Below are 13,934 nucleotides of genomic sequence, written 5' to 3' on the forward strand. Positions count from 1 at the left end.
TTTCCTCCTTTCCTTTTCCCTCTTTCTCCCCTACCCTCTCCTATCCTCTTCTTTCTTTTCCATCAGCTCTTTTTCTCTCCTCCCTTAATTTCTCTCCTCTCTTTTCCTCTTTCTCTCTTTTTCTTTTCCTATCTCTTTCCCTCCTCTCTTTTAGTCTTCTCTTTTCCCTCTTTTTCACCTTTTTTTCTCTCTTTTTTAATCTATTTCCCTCATCTCTTTTCCTACTCTTCTTTCTCCTACTCTCTGGCCTCTTTTACAAGCTTCTTTCTCCCCTCTCTTTTCCTACTCTTCTCTCCCCTACTATTATTTCTCCCCTCTCTTTTCCTACTCTTCTCTCCCCTACTATTCTTTCTTTTCTGCTCTTTCTCTATTTTCTCCTCTCCTTTCCTTCTCTCCTCTCTTTTCCTCTCTTTTCCTCTTTCTCTCCTCTCTTTTCTCTCCTCTCTTTCCTCTCCTTCCCTTCTCTCTTGTCCACTCTTTTTTCTCTTTGTCTCCTCTCTTTTCCTCTATTTTCCTATTCTTCTTTCTCTCTTCCAACCTTATTTTCACTCCTCTCTCTCCCTCCTTTTCCCTCCTCTCTTAATTTCTTTCCATTTCCTCTTTTTCTCTCCTCTCTTTTCCTCTTTCTCTTTTTTTGTTTTCCTATCTCTTTCCCTCCTCTCTTTTGCTCTTCTCTTTTCCCTCTTTTTCCCTTCTCTTTCTCTCTTTTTTTCTCTCTTTTCCCCTCTCTTTCGCCTTAATTTTCCTCTTCTCTTTTTCAGAGTATAAATACTGACTTTTGGAGAAGGTACAACCTGTAGAGGAGGATATCTGGGAGCTAAAGGAGGTGGAAAGTACCCTGGAGATGCCGAAGGTGAGGGGTAAATTCTCTCCAAAAATGGACAGCAAACTCTTGAAGAATATCGTGTTCAGGGTATCTTCGTGTCTCATGGAACACAACCTATACTGTGTTGAGGAAGTAATGTAACTGAGGTGCCTCACGCAGAAGGTAGAGGATGTGGTCCAAGTCACTAGGAGGGCACGTGACACAGAAGACCCAAGATGCAAAGGCTCCAAAATGGGCTGGCTGTGCAATTTGAACACGATATTGTGTGGTAGCTGATGCCTGAGGTGTCCTTGAAATGCTGGGTGAATTACCAGGGGTTTCCATGCTTTAATGTGGATTCTTTCATTTGATGTAATTTGTTAAAGAGAATCCTTAAAAGCAGATTGGAAAGACTCCACCTGGCAATAATTTAATCTGCCAAGTTATTGCGTAGAAGAAGGCTGCAAATCGGTGTCTGGAGATCCATGGTGCAATGGTTTGCGAGGAGTGCTCGATACTTGTCTGGTCCGGGCTGTCAACAGGCTGTCTTCATCACCCGAGGAGCTGCAACTGGTGCTGATTTGGCAGGACCAAAAATGGCGAAACAAGGGGCTGCAGGCTGTCAATGGCGAGGCTTAGAGCATTGCCCAGTGCTGGACTGCACAGGAAAGGCAGGAGCGAAAGAACCTGGCGGGTCAAGGACTGCGCAGGAAGGTACTAGAGTTTCAAAGGTTTGCGAGCTTCCCCTCCCCCCCACCGCTAGCTCTACCTCCCCCCCCCTAGCTCCTCCCCTCGCCTCGACCACCCCCACCCCCTGCCCCTCCGCCCTCGCCCCCCGCCCCCCCTCTCCCTCACCCGCCGCCCACCTTGCTGCGCCCCTCGCCTCCGCCCTCACCCACCTCGCCGCTCTCTCGCCTCTCCGCTCCCCTCCACCTTGTCCCTCCGCTCCCCTCCACCTCGCCTCTCCATCGCCGCCCCTCGCCTCCACTCTCCCCCCCCTCCCTCGTCTCAGCCGCCCCTCGCCTCTCCGCTCCCTTCCATCCCGCCCCCTTCCGCCTCACCTCGACTCACGCAACCCCCCCCCTCGCTTCACCTCACCCCCCCTCTCGCCGCTCAGCCTCACCCGCCCGACCCCCCTCACTTCACCTGCTCCCCCGCCTCCATTCCGCTCTCCCCGCCCCCCGCTTCACCTCTCCGCCCCTCGCCACACCAACCCCGCCCCCCTGCCCTTCCGTGCCCCCCCCTTTTTTTTTTTTTTTTTTTTTTTTTTTGCACCCCGCACCCTTCACCCCGCCCCCCGCCCCCGAACCCCCCGTCCCCTCACTCCGCCTCGCCCACCCGTCCGCTCCACTCCTCCACCCCGCCACCCCCTCCCTTCCACCCCGCCCCGCCTCACCCCGCTCCCGTCGCCTCTTCACTTCACCAACTCTCCGCCCCCACTCCCCCCACGTCACCCCCGCCTCCCAGCCTTCCGTTTCGCCCCTCCGTCCTCCGCCCTCCCTTCTCTCCACCTTCCGCCTCCGCAACCGTCCTCTCCACACCCAAGCTCCACCCTCCCGCTTCGACCCCCTTTTTGGGTGGCAGCCTTTTCCTCATCGGCGGAAGCTTGCAGTTAGTCTTGGCGGTATGGCGGCTCCCTGCCCGGATCTAGAGGCCCAGTCGGACCCTCCCTCTCCAGATGCCTACCGCGTTATCCTGACAGAGCAACAATCATCTCGTGTTCAGGAGGTTGCCATTGACTTTGCCCGTACCTCTGTTTACGGTAGAGTCGTTGGACACTCTCCCTCCAGATCAGCCATCAGGGACTGGCTCCAGTCCACTCTCCTGCTAGAGGATGGCCATATTGAGGAGGTGGCCCTTATGGGAAGGGGCATCTTCTAGCTCAAACTCTCCAATGAGAAAGCTGCGAGCAACCTGATTGCCGGTTCCCCCACATCGGTGGATGGAAAGATTATCATGATAGTCCCGTGGTACTGTGGATTCAGCGCAGCGGATTTTGATGTTCGGTTCCGTATACCTCGCCACCCAGTGACACTAGTTTTTCCAAGTCTTGCTGCTGAGCTGCGGCCGATTGTTAGGGACTTGGGCTCCCACTTTGGCTGGGTTATGCACGACACTTTCGCCGACGCGGTGACTATGGCAGGAGCCCCCCGAGTCCGTGTGGCTGTGGCAGATCCTGCGACTCTCCCTGCAGTGATCGAGATCGTGACAGATGCCGGCAGCATCACCCAGAGCATGATAGTCACCGGACAGCCAGGTCAGTGCCTGCCACGGCTTTGGGCACTTGGCGGCTGTTTGTCCACGTTTTGCCAGCTCGTCTCGACCCCCCCGCCCCTGTCCCCTCCGCCCCCGCCCCCCCCCGGACAGCCACGTCAGGAGGAGCCGAGGTAGCCGGAGTCCGGTCCAGAGTTAGTGGGCGGTTGGACCGAGGTTAGAAGGAAAAGAGGAAAGAACAAGAAGATTTCGGATAAAGGCAAGGAGGCAGAGGTTACCCTTCCTGTAGCAGCACCCCAGAGACCTGACAGGCAGCCGCCCCAGGGACCTGGGAGAGCTTCTTCTTCGACGACAGCCCGCCCTTCACAGCCTCAGATCCCCCTCTCTCCTGCTCCCCCGCCCCTTTCCACTCAGTCCCAGCCCCTTCCCCAGTTTCCCCCCCCTTCGCCCGACCCGCAGCTTCAGCCCCCACGCCTCTTCTTCCTCAGTCTCCTCCTCCTCCCTCTCAGCCCCAGTTCCAGATGCATCCCCATCCCCCCCCCCCGGTCCCCCTCGACTCTCCTACAGAGCTAGCTGCATCGTTGGCTTCCCAGCCGAGGGCAGCCCCCGCTCCTCCTCCTCCACCTCCTCCGCTAGTCGCCTCCGTGGAGTCCGAGTCGCCTACCCCTCAACCTCCCCCCCCTCCCCCCCGCTGGCAGGACACCCGGAGTCTACACCACCACTGGAGCAGGCTTCCCTGTCCGCTAGCCCCTCAGTGGCAGACTTTGATGGGTCTCAGCTTTAGGAGAGAGAGCTTCCTCGAGACTTTTACAGATCTGGACCCTGGGACTACTTGGATGTGGCCGACCTTGGGACCTTCCCGGCTTGTCTCGACATCAGTATCTTCCTGCTCCGCAAAGGGGCGGATGGGAAGATTGCCGCCTTGGCCCCTAGGGACGGCCCTAGCTTCACTTTCACGTTCCTCAGCGATGGCACCGAGACCTGGACAGACGACTCGGTTTGGGAGGCTCTCAGAGAGCAGACACACGCCCAGGTTTGGATAGGCCCGTCCGGTGGGCAGCTTCTCGAGACTCAGTGGTCCGAGGGCGATGTGCGCCTGCGGTGGCGTTGCGCCACCAAACGCTTCCGACTGATTGTGATCCTCAGACCTCCCTTGTCATGGCCCCTCCCCCAGGATGTCAGAGCTTGGTCCCATCAGAAACTCCGAACCTTCTATGGGATGACCACTTCAGAGATCTCGAGCTGGCTCGAGAAAGCATTTGCTCATGGCACCAAAGGCCTCTCGCCTTTGCTGAAGGTGTTGAAGAACGGGCAGGACGACCCCGTCTCCCCCTCCAAACCTTCTCATAAGCGGCAGCGCCTCCATTCCGATATGTCTGCTTCTTCATCGACTTCGACCGCGAGCAGACAGTTGTTCGCAGCCTCCCATCCCTCTCCATGAGCCTACACCTCGTATCCTGGAATGTTAACCGGTTTCACTCTTCTGGCACCCGTGGTCCCAGGAAGCTCATTTTGCGATAGGAACTTCAGCCTGCAGTGATTGGTCGTTTGGATGTACTTCTGCTCCAGGAGCACAAGCTTTCTGCGGCTCATTCCCGTAGCTGTGGGAAGGTTCTCCCTGGACGTTCCTACACTTATTGGGAGCCCTCGATCGGCGCACAGGGGAGGAGTGGGGGTGTCTGTACCTCCGTGTGCGAGCAGTTAGCCCAGGGAGTTTTCGGTCATGGCACGTTGATCCCAGGCCGGGCCCTTTGGGTAGGCCTGGATTTGGAGGGATCCAAAATAGGAATCCTCAACATTTATGCTCCCACAGACCTCCGATGCAGAGCCACCTTCTGGAGGACACTTACAGGGATTCTTCCAGACATGGATTCCTGGATTGTTGGAGGTGACTTCAATAATCTGGAGACCTTGGAAGACCAGCAGGGCAGAGGTCCGCCGGAGTTCACAGGTATGGCTCAGGCAGAGCAGTCAGCTTGGGACTCTTTCATCTTCGCGACAGGAGGGAGGGACAGTTGGAGAGACCCGTCCTTCCAGCGTTGGCACGGGAGCCTGGACTTCTCATGGGGCTTCCGCAAGGAAGGAGGCAGACTCCTGGAGAGGCTTGATAGATTTTATGTCAGTGATTGGGCCATCAGGAGAGGCGGTCAGGCGGGTATAGTTCCAGGGATGACACTTTCCGACCATGCGCCTGTGCTCCTATCATTAGATTCGGCAGCCCAAACCCTTCCCCCCCGGTCATGCAGGATTCCCGACTCCATTTTCTCGAGGGTGGACGTGCGCAGCAGTATTTGCAGTCTTTGGGACAGAGACTGGGGCGAGTGCGTGGATCTGGTTGACTCGGTTGCATAGGCTTTGCAGGGGTCCAGCCAGATCTGCCAGCTCGCAGCCCTACAGGCTCGACAGGATTGGTGGGGCAGAGAGAGAGCTCTTCGGAGGGACCTCGCCTCCATTCAGCGACTCCAGTAGGCTTCCCCGGGCTTGGAGGATCCAAGAACATTCCCAAACTCATCCTCTAAAAACACAACATAGTGCAATTTCAATATCATGATAGTCACTCATAAGATTGAAAACCATAAGCTCCATCATGCATAGCAGGGACTAGCTACTATGACATCCCCACTGACGTCATCAGCGCCCAACAGTGGATGTAGACCATAGTATAAAAATATGCTCACATATACAAATCCACATACCCACACATACTTGAGCATCCATTTATACAAAGTCTTCATACTGAGTTTCTGTCGGCACTCTGGAGGTGAAGGGCAGACTCAGCCATGACGAAGGCTAGCACTAAAGGAGAAGGCTAATCAAAAAGTAGTCCAAAATGTCTTCATTCAAGCTACAACTGCTTGTGAAGTCTAAACAATTTCATTTTAGTCTCTCCCAAACGAGCATCTAAATCTAGCTGATAGGGCAACGTACCACTTAAGATAGAAAGAATTATTGCAATACTAGCATGGTCCTATCGCAATACCAGCATGGTCCAAGCGTATCTACAGCAGTTCTTGAGACTTCACATGATAATAGCATTGCATTATTTATACATCCACATTATGTCAGTGGATGTTGGGCTAAAATTCTCCCAAAAAAGAAGTAAATAGTTGAAAAGATATTTAAATATTATAGTCACTTGATGTTGGAGTGTTGACGCGTGTAGGAGGTTCTACTACCACAGGTTTGGCGCTTGTCACTCATGGTTGCTCGTGTACTCGAGCATTTAAGGTAAAGTCCACTTCATAGCCAAGCACAAACTTTGTGTATAGCATCTTTGCAACGTATAGGGGAATATCAGAGTGAGATTTCTTTGAAACTTTCATCTCCCAGATGGTGGCTACATTCTCTTTGATGGTAGCTTGGTTATGACAGTGCCTAATAGACCATTGTCCATGGTCAACGGAGACTGCACTCATATCCCATATAGCCATTAGATCATCGTTCGAGATGAGGGCCTTCATTCCTTTAGGGTTATGGAAAGGACTGGTAATGGCAATTGCCTTTGTTTGATCTCTCCTCAATAGTTGTGTGGTGGCATCAACCATGTCCATCATGAACTTCATTGCTTGACTAGAGCATGTGTGTGCATCTTGTGATTGGTACTCAGCTTGTGAGGGGGCTATGTGGATGGTTGAGAGGGTGTTCTTGATGATGATGCCATTTTTGTGATTCATGACCTATGGCGTTGGAAATGCTAAACCTAGTAGCAAAGATACAAGTTCATAACATGAGCCATACATACATTCTAACATTTTGTTCTTATACAATTGTAAAATATCATCTCGTGAGATTGTATTCATACAACCAATTATGGTTGAAATATCAAATCCTATACCCTAAACATCCAATCATGTTATCCAACATCCATTTGAAAACGGTGTAGAATATGATTTAGGAGGCCAACTAGAAATATCATCCTATAAATACAAAACTATCCATCTTGTAAATTGAGATATGATGAGATGCAAAAATTGCACATTTTATATATAAGTTTTCATATTATCAGGCGCATTGCAATCGATTGATCACATTGCAACATTTGGTTAGCAACAAGTCCATTGTCATCCTTTCCTAGGGCTCATTTTGGCATAAGTGAATTTTACAATCCCACAATAGCTTGATTACATTCCCTGGGTATAACTAATTAGCTGATAGTGTGGACCTACAGCCCACAAGAAAGTTGGCTATTTTTCAACTGACAGCATAGCAATTAGACTTGTCTGACCATGCACCATTTGGTTGAGGTTATGCATCATTCCTCACGTACATCTCTAGTGCAAACCAAGGAAATCGTGACTTTGGAGCAAGCGCCTGAACCTACTTGGGCTTGCTGTCAGCTCTATGGAGACACCTTCCCGAGTGAGGGGGGAAGGGGGGGAATAATTTAATGGAAGGAGAAAGAAATGGGAAGAGAGGTGGTGAGGGGAAAAAAGGATTAAATTAGATAAGGGAAAAAGGTATTTGGGGGGTTGATTGTCTGAGTGGTAGCAAAAAGGGAAAGGGGGCCGCGAAATATGGGTGAAGAGAGGGCAGGAGGTCCGCAATGATACAGGGTTGGTAAGGAAGTTGTAGAGCGCATGGGTGTGGAGCACAGTGAAGATGGCACGGGTGAGGGGAGTAGTTATGACGGCAATGTAGTCCTAGGAGTAGCCGTAGTGATATCTGCAAGGGGAGTAGAGTGAGGAGGTGGTTGTGAAAGAGACGCAGGGAAGTGCAGGGAAGCAAGTCATTGAGCGTAGAAGAAGGAGAGTAAACATTGTGAAGGGGGAGGAGATCGAGCAGGAGGAATTATGGAACATCTAAACAATAAGCAACGAAGACGTTATGATGTGCGAATGCAAGGTATACTTTGTAGTCCATGGCATGTGAGAGAAGAGTGATGAAGAGGTTTTTCATACTAGACGGCGTGCACACGAGCGAGACATCACAATCTGAGATAGAGCCAGAGAGAGTTATTCCAGCATGGAGTCCGGACGAGGCAATCCGCAATCGAAGATGATGGAGCAAGGGGGCAGGCTAAGCAAAGGCCATGGGCAACGAGTACCATTCAACAAGAAGACTTGGAGCATGTGAGGGAGGGTACTTAGTAGAGGGGTTTAAATAGGGAGAGATAAGGGTAGTCGGGTAGGAGAGGGGGGGAAAAAACGATACTTGGAGAGGTGAGGAGTCCGAGGAGTTAGAGGCGTTGAGTGCGCATCGAGGCATAGACAAAGGTGGAGAAAGTGGTAGGCCACGTGGGGTTTGAGGCAAGGGGGATGACCATTTTTCGAGCGAAATCTTCTGAGTGTCTGAGCGAAGGGGAAAAAAAGCTTCCTAGTACATAGAAATATGGAAAAAATGGATCAAATGAAAACATAGTTTCACTTAGAAATATGCAAAGTATTATAGCAATGCCTATTTTATACATAGATCTTTACATGAATCTTTGGGAATGGTGAGTAACATAATGGGATGGTTTTTGAAAAAACCCACATGTAGAGTAGACTTCTCTATGAAAATTGCCTTATAATCCTTCTTACAACTTTTACTTAATAGGGGGTGGCATTGAAAACCCTCTCTCAACCTGTCTTCATGAAAGGGTTTCTCCAAAGAAACCTCATTAAAGCAAGCCATCAAGGTAGTTTCGCCAACGAAACCCCTTTGAAATAGGTCTTCCAAGGTAGTTTCGCTGGACCTTGGACAACACTTTTAAAAGTGATATAACTTTTACATTTAATGTCCAAATATAGTCATTCAATCACTCAAATTGATCGAAAAACCCCATTTGGACACATTTGTAGGGTTATGTGTTGGAAAATCTTGCATATATAGTATTAAATATTACATTTGTCTTATGACAGTAATATATAAGCCCAAGTTAATACTTATTTATAGTAATTTAGACGTCTTTAGAAACATATCCATAAATATCTTATTATTTATGCTATAAAAACACTAGAAAGATCATGTCATATTGATATAAATGTGTTTAAGTAATTATATATGTATAATATTATTACATTGAGAGTGATTATGAGGGATGTTTCTTAAAGGAATGAACTTTCAACACATTTTTAAGGTAATAATAGGGGTACAAAGGGATGTCTATGAATAAGAAAATTTATGTTATGTAAAAATGAATGAGTGACTAGTCTGTATATTTTTATGATAAAGGAATCTAGCTCTAGTGAAAATAAAAGTGTAAAAACCATGTTTCCTAAAGAAATACAATTTTTTAAATCTCTTGAAAAACACGCTCGGATAAACATGCTCACAAGTTTTTGCTCATAAAATTGACGCATTTACGACAGGGGGGGTATTTAATAATGAAGGTCTATTTTTAAAGGGGGAAAACAAGAAAAAAAAAATTGGAGGAAAGTTAGTGAAATTAGTTTAAAAGGATTAAAAAGGTAAAGGATTTAAAATTAAAAAAAATTGCGAAAGAGTTATTATTTTTTGAAAAAAATGGAGAGCTTGGGAATTAGGAAATTTTTAAAAAAAGGGTGGGGTTGGGGGGGGAAGATTTATATGAAATTTTAACAAATTTAAAATCATAAGGAGGGAGATATTTTTAAAAAATGTTTAATTAATGAGAAAAAATAGGGAGAAAGGAAAAATAGAAATTGGGATTACGGGAGGTAGGGGAGGTAGGTGTGAAGGGGGAAAGCAGGGGGGGAGATTAAGGATGAGAGCAAGAAAAATAAATGAGAGGGGATAGAAAACTTTATTTTTAAAAATTTAAAAGATTAAAAAACACAAGCAAGGAGATATTAACAAAAAATTGTTAAAATAGTGAGAAAAAAATAGGGGAAATGGGAAATTAATAGAATTGGGATAATTCAAGGGAAAAAGGTGTGGAGGGGAGGGAAGGGGGGGGGGGGGGGGGGCGTTAAGGTGGGGAGATAAAAGGAGCTAGTAAATAAACAAAGGGAGGAAGGAGTAGGAAGTGTGTGTGTGTGTGTGTGTGTGTGTGTGTGTGTGTGTGTTTGTGTGTGTGTAAAATTTTCCTTGAGTTGATAGAACTATCAGTACAATCAACAAGAATGCGAGGTAGAAACCTAGGAACACCTATTGTGTCCCCACCCTTGCCCTCATACCTTTCATCTATTTTTCCCTCAACGACAAAATACATCTTTATGCATCCGTTTATACAATCCCTATTGCAAGTGATTTCCCTCCAATCTTTCCCACTAACTATACCCTTTTACCTCGTCGACATTCCCCACTAATTCTATTATGTGGGGTAGGTAAAGGTGATTTATGTGGCTAATCAGTATGCAAGGCCCTTATCCATTGAGCTTGTACCAAGGGAACTTAAGCCCCAAAACTCATTTTTGTCTCCAATTTAACCATTCCTCCGCTTTTAGGACCCTAAACTACCAACAAGCCATTTTTTACAATTTTTCTTCATTTGTGTAGATAAAGGCCATTCAGTCGGGAAAATGTGCACGTAAGGCTCTAACACTTCATGGGAGTGATCTCTTGGCAATTCCATTCAAGCATTAGATTTCACATTTCCCTTTGATTCAACCACGAAAGCCCTTTTTTCTCACTTTCATTCCTTTGAGGCCATTTTTCACACTTTCTATGCCTTTTGAGTCGTTTTTCAAATCGATAAAGAACATTTGGAAACTCATGTGCCAATGCCATTATAATTGATGAGATTGAGCTTATGGAAGGATCATTTAAGCATTGTAATCCAGTTTTCCTTGCAACTCAACCTACGGATTCCTTTTTTTATTTCTTGATATTTTTGCTTAGATTGGTTGTACAAAATGGATCAAGTCTATTGAGTTATCCAACGAGTGCACAAGGCTCTTACACTATAATGGAAGTGAGCTTGTGGCAAGGATTTTAAATCATAGGAATCCACTTTTTTTCATACTTTATATGCCTTTGGAGATGGATAGAGGCTTCAAGTTGGAAAAACAACGTGTAAGGCCTTTATACTTGGATATCCGACCTTGGGGCAAGGGGCCATTTAATCATTTATTTTATTTGCCCCTCCATTATAATCATGAATGTTCTTTTTTCACACTTTCTACACCTGCAAAGCCACCACTTTTTCCTAGAATGGCCAAATTAGGTAGGTAAATAGAAAAACATTGCACAAGGCACTTATAATGATGGCTTTTATCTTATATAACCATTTTTCACTAAACTCCCAAAATGGATTGGTAAAGGCTCGCAAGTTGGGAAATCCACACGCAAGACCCTTTTAATTGATGGAATTGAAGTAGTGGCATATTCAAGTATTGGAATCCAATCGCCTCCAATTCCAACATGGATTATCTTTTACCACACTTTTATGCCTCTGGAGCAAATTTTCACAAGATTGACCAAAACATATGGGTAGAGTACCTCTACCTTTGGGCCACTTTTAACTAGATTGACCAAAACACATGGGTAAAGTATTCATCTTGGGTGTTGATGCCACTTAGAGGCTCCACCCCTCAGCATTGTTTCAAGTTTCTTTTAGTCTCTTAGACCCTTTTGGTCTTCCAAAGACTTTTGATATACTTTCTTTCCAAATTAAAAAATAAAAAAATCAAGCTCCTTGGTCTTTGTTGTCCTTATTTTCATTGTCAAACTCTACTCCAACAAAGGCATTGGCCACGATTTTCGTACGTGCTTTACTAAACCTGATGATCGAGGAACAAGGTTTAATCGCTATGTGGGACTAGATTTTAATATTCAACAAAATAAAATAAAGACCAAGTTGCGTTAATTCCTCCACTCTCTCTCTCTCTCTCTCTCTCTCTCTCTCTCTCTCTCTCTCTCTCTCTATATATATATATATATATATATAGAGAGAGAGAGAGAGGAGGGTTCATGATATGGAGGGTAATGGAAAGCAAGACGTCATCCATGAGGCAATACAAAAATGTAATGCATCTCCACTAACACTGCAATTGGTTTCTAAAGTGCAAGACATGGTCACCATTCAAGTGAAATCTATGAAGCAAGAGATGATTGCTAATGTCAATAGCAAATTGAACAAAGAGGAAGTGAGAGCAAGAATCTAGGATGAATAATAGGACGATCTTACGTGTTGGGGGTTTGAAATATGGATGTCTTGATGATAAAGACGAGAAAGACATAGACGATATAATTATATGCCTTAAGAAGGAAATAACGCAAGTTCAATGGGACGAGAACGATATAAGCAATATCTGTCAAACTGGCACTCAAGCACAAGTCTACTTCAGAGGGAGGGCAACAAGAGTTAAGATCCTAAGACAAACACATAAGTTTAAGGGCACAAAGATTTGGATATCTGAAGAGCTAACGCCGACTCAGCTCAAACAAAGAAATAGTGAACTCCCGAAAGTAAAGGAAGCACGCAAATCAAGTAAATGGGTGGTTTATTGAGATGGGCAAGCATTGATTAAGGATTTCAAATCTAAGCCCAAAAAATCTCTGTCTAAAACTGATGTTATAAAGGTCACCTTATGATAGTACTAGAATGTAGTTATGCCCTATAATAATTCGAGAGGAGCCGAGCCTTGTGCACTCCCTTGACTCTCTGGTTTTCCAGATGTAGTCAATCACTTTTTGGAGGTTGTACTTTGCCTCATAGACCCATGAGGTTAGTAGATCTTTCTTTCTCTCTCTGTCTCTCATTTTTCTTTTTGCGTAAATTCAATGGCTATGTTCATTTTCTCCCTTGGCAATAAAAGTCCATTTTCACAATCATGTTGGTTGTCCCGTAGCCATCTTTGGGCATTAGATTGTGCACATGGCATACTTCCACTATTACTATACAAGCTTTACCATCTATTTTTATTGACTCTTAGCATATTTAATAATCATGGTGGGCAAAAGTCTAGCCCCTCGTGAAAGTGGGATTTAGTAGACAAGGGAGAAAATTCCAAGGCTCTCTCTCTCTCTCTCTCTCTCTCTCTCTCTCTCTCTCTCTCTCTCTCTCTCTCTCAAGAACGCGACCCCATGGGCACTCAGAACTACACTCTAGCCAAGATTTATGGATCAGTCTTAGAGAGGGAGATCAATAGCCACAGAGGCTCATGGGCAACGGGCTCATGGGCAGGCAAGATTTCAGAGACAGCACTCCACCCTAACCACATCTTCACCCCAAGGGCTGTCATTGAGGAGATTGAGATGCCAGAAAGTCTACGCTTGCTTTGTAGACTTTCAAAAGGCCGTCGACACTGTCCCACGATCCCACATGATTAGGATGTTTTACAAGAGATGCAAATTCCAGAGATTATAATTTGGGGCGTCATGAGCCTATACGAGTCCGTCAGAGGGAGAGTTCGTGCCCCAGGACACCTATTGGATTGGGTTGAGAGCACGATCGGAATGAAGCAAGGAGCCTCCTTTGATCAATTCTCTTCGGGCTTTACATTGATGAGATCACATCCTTTATAGACCACCTAGGAGGCGAGGGATCACTACTAACTGACCTAATGATACAGATACTACTTTAGACGAATGCCGTAGTCCTCATATCATCTTCAGTAGAAGGACTATAGAGACATCTGGAGGCCCTAAAGGTGTTCTATAGAGAGAGAGACTTGACAGTTAACCTTGGGAAGAATACACCTCGCGCAATCGCGAAACTAGTACAATCCTACAAATACTTGAGTACAGTCTTCACAAAGCCAATTTTCGCGATGACCTTCGACCCGACTCAAGAGGTTGCTTCTAGGTGCACTTTCAGGATCAACAACGAAGATCTGGATCTTCAACACCCCAGTGAGGCCAACTGCCATGTATGCAACACCTTTTGGGGAGTCATCTCTCGACGACGACAGAGTGGAGGAGATTTGAGCTGCTACAAGTGACTATGGGGTCTAGGATGATTCGGAGTAAGCCCTCACTCCCCCATTAGATGGCAGAGGAAGAGTTTTCCATGACACCTCTCCAAGTTAATGCCATTTTTTAGATAGTAAAATTCATTCATAAAGCTTACACC

This window comes from Dipteris shenzhenensis, chromosome 15 (assembly GCF_047967505.1).
Source record: "Dipteris shenzhenensis isolate YYH24624 ecotype China chromosome 15, Dip_SZ_1.0, whole genome shotgun sequence".
Lineage (NCBI taxonomy): Eukaryota > Viridiplantae > Streptophyta > Polypodiopsida > Gleicheniales > Dipteridaceae > Dipteris > Dipteris shenzhenensis.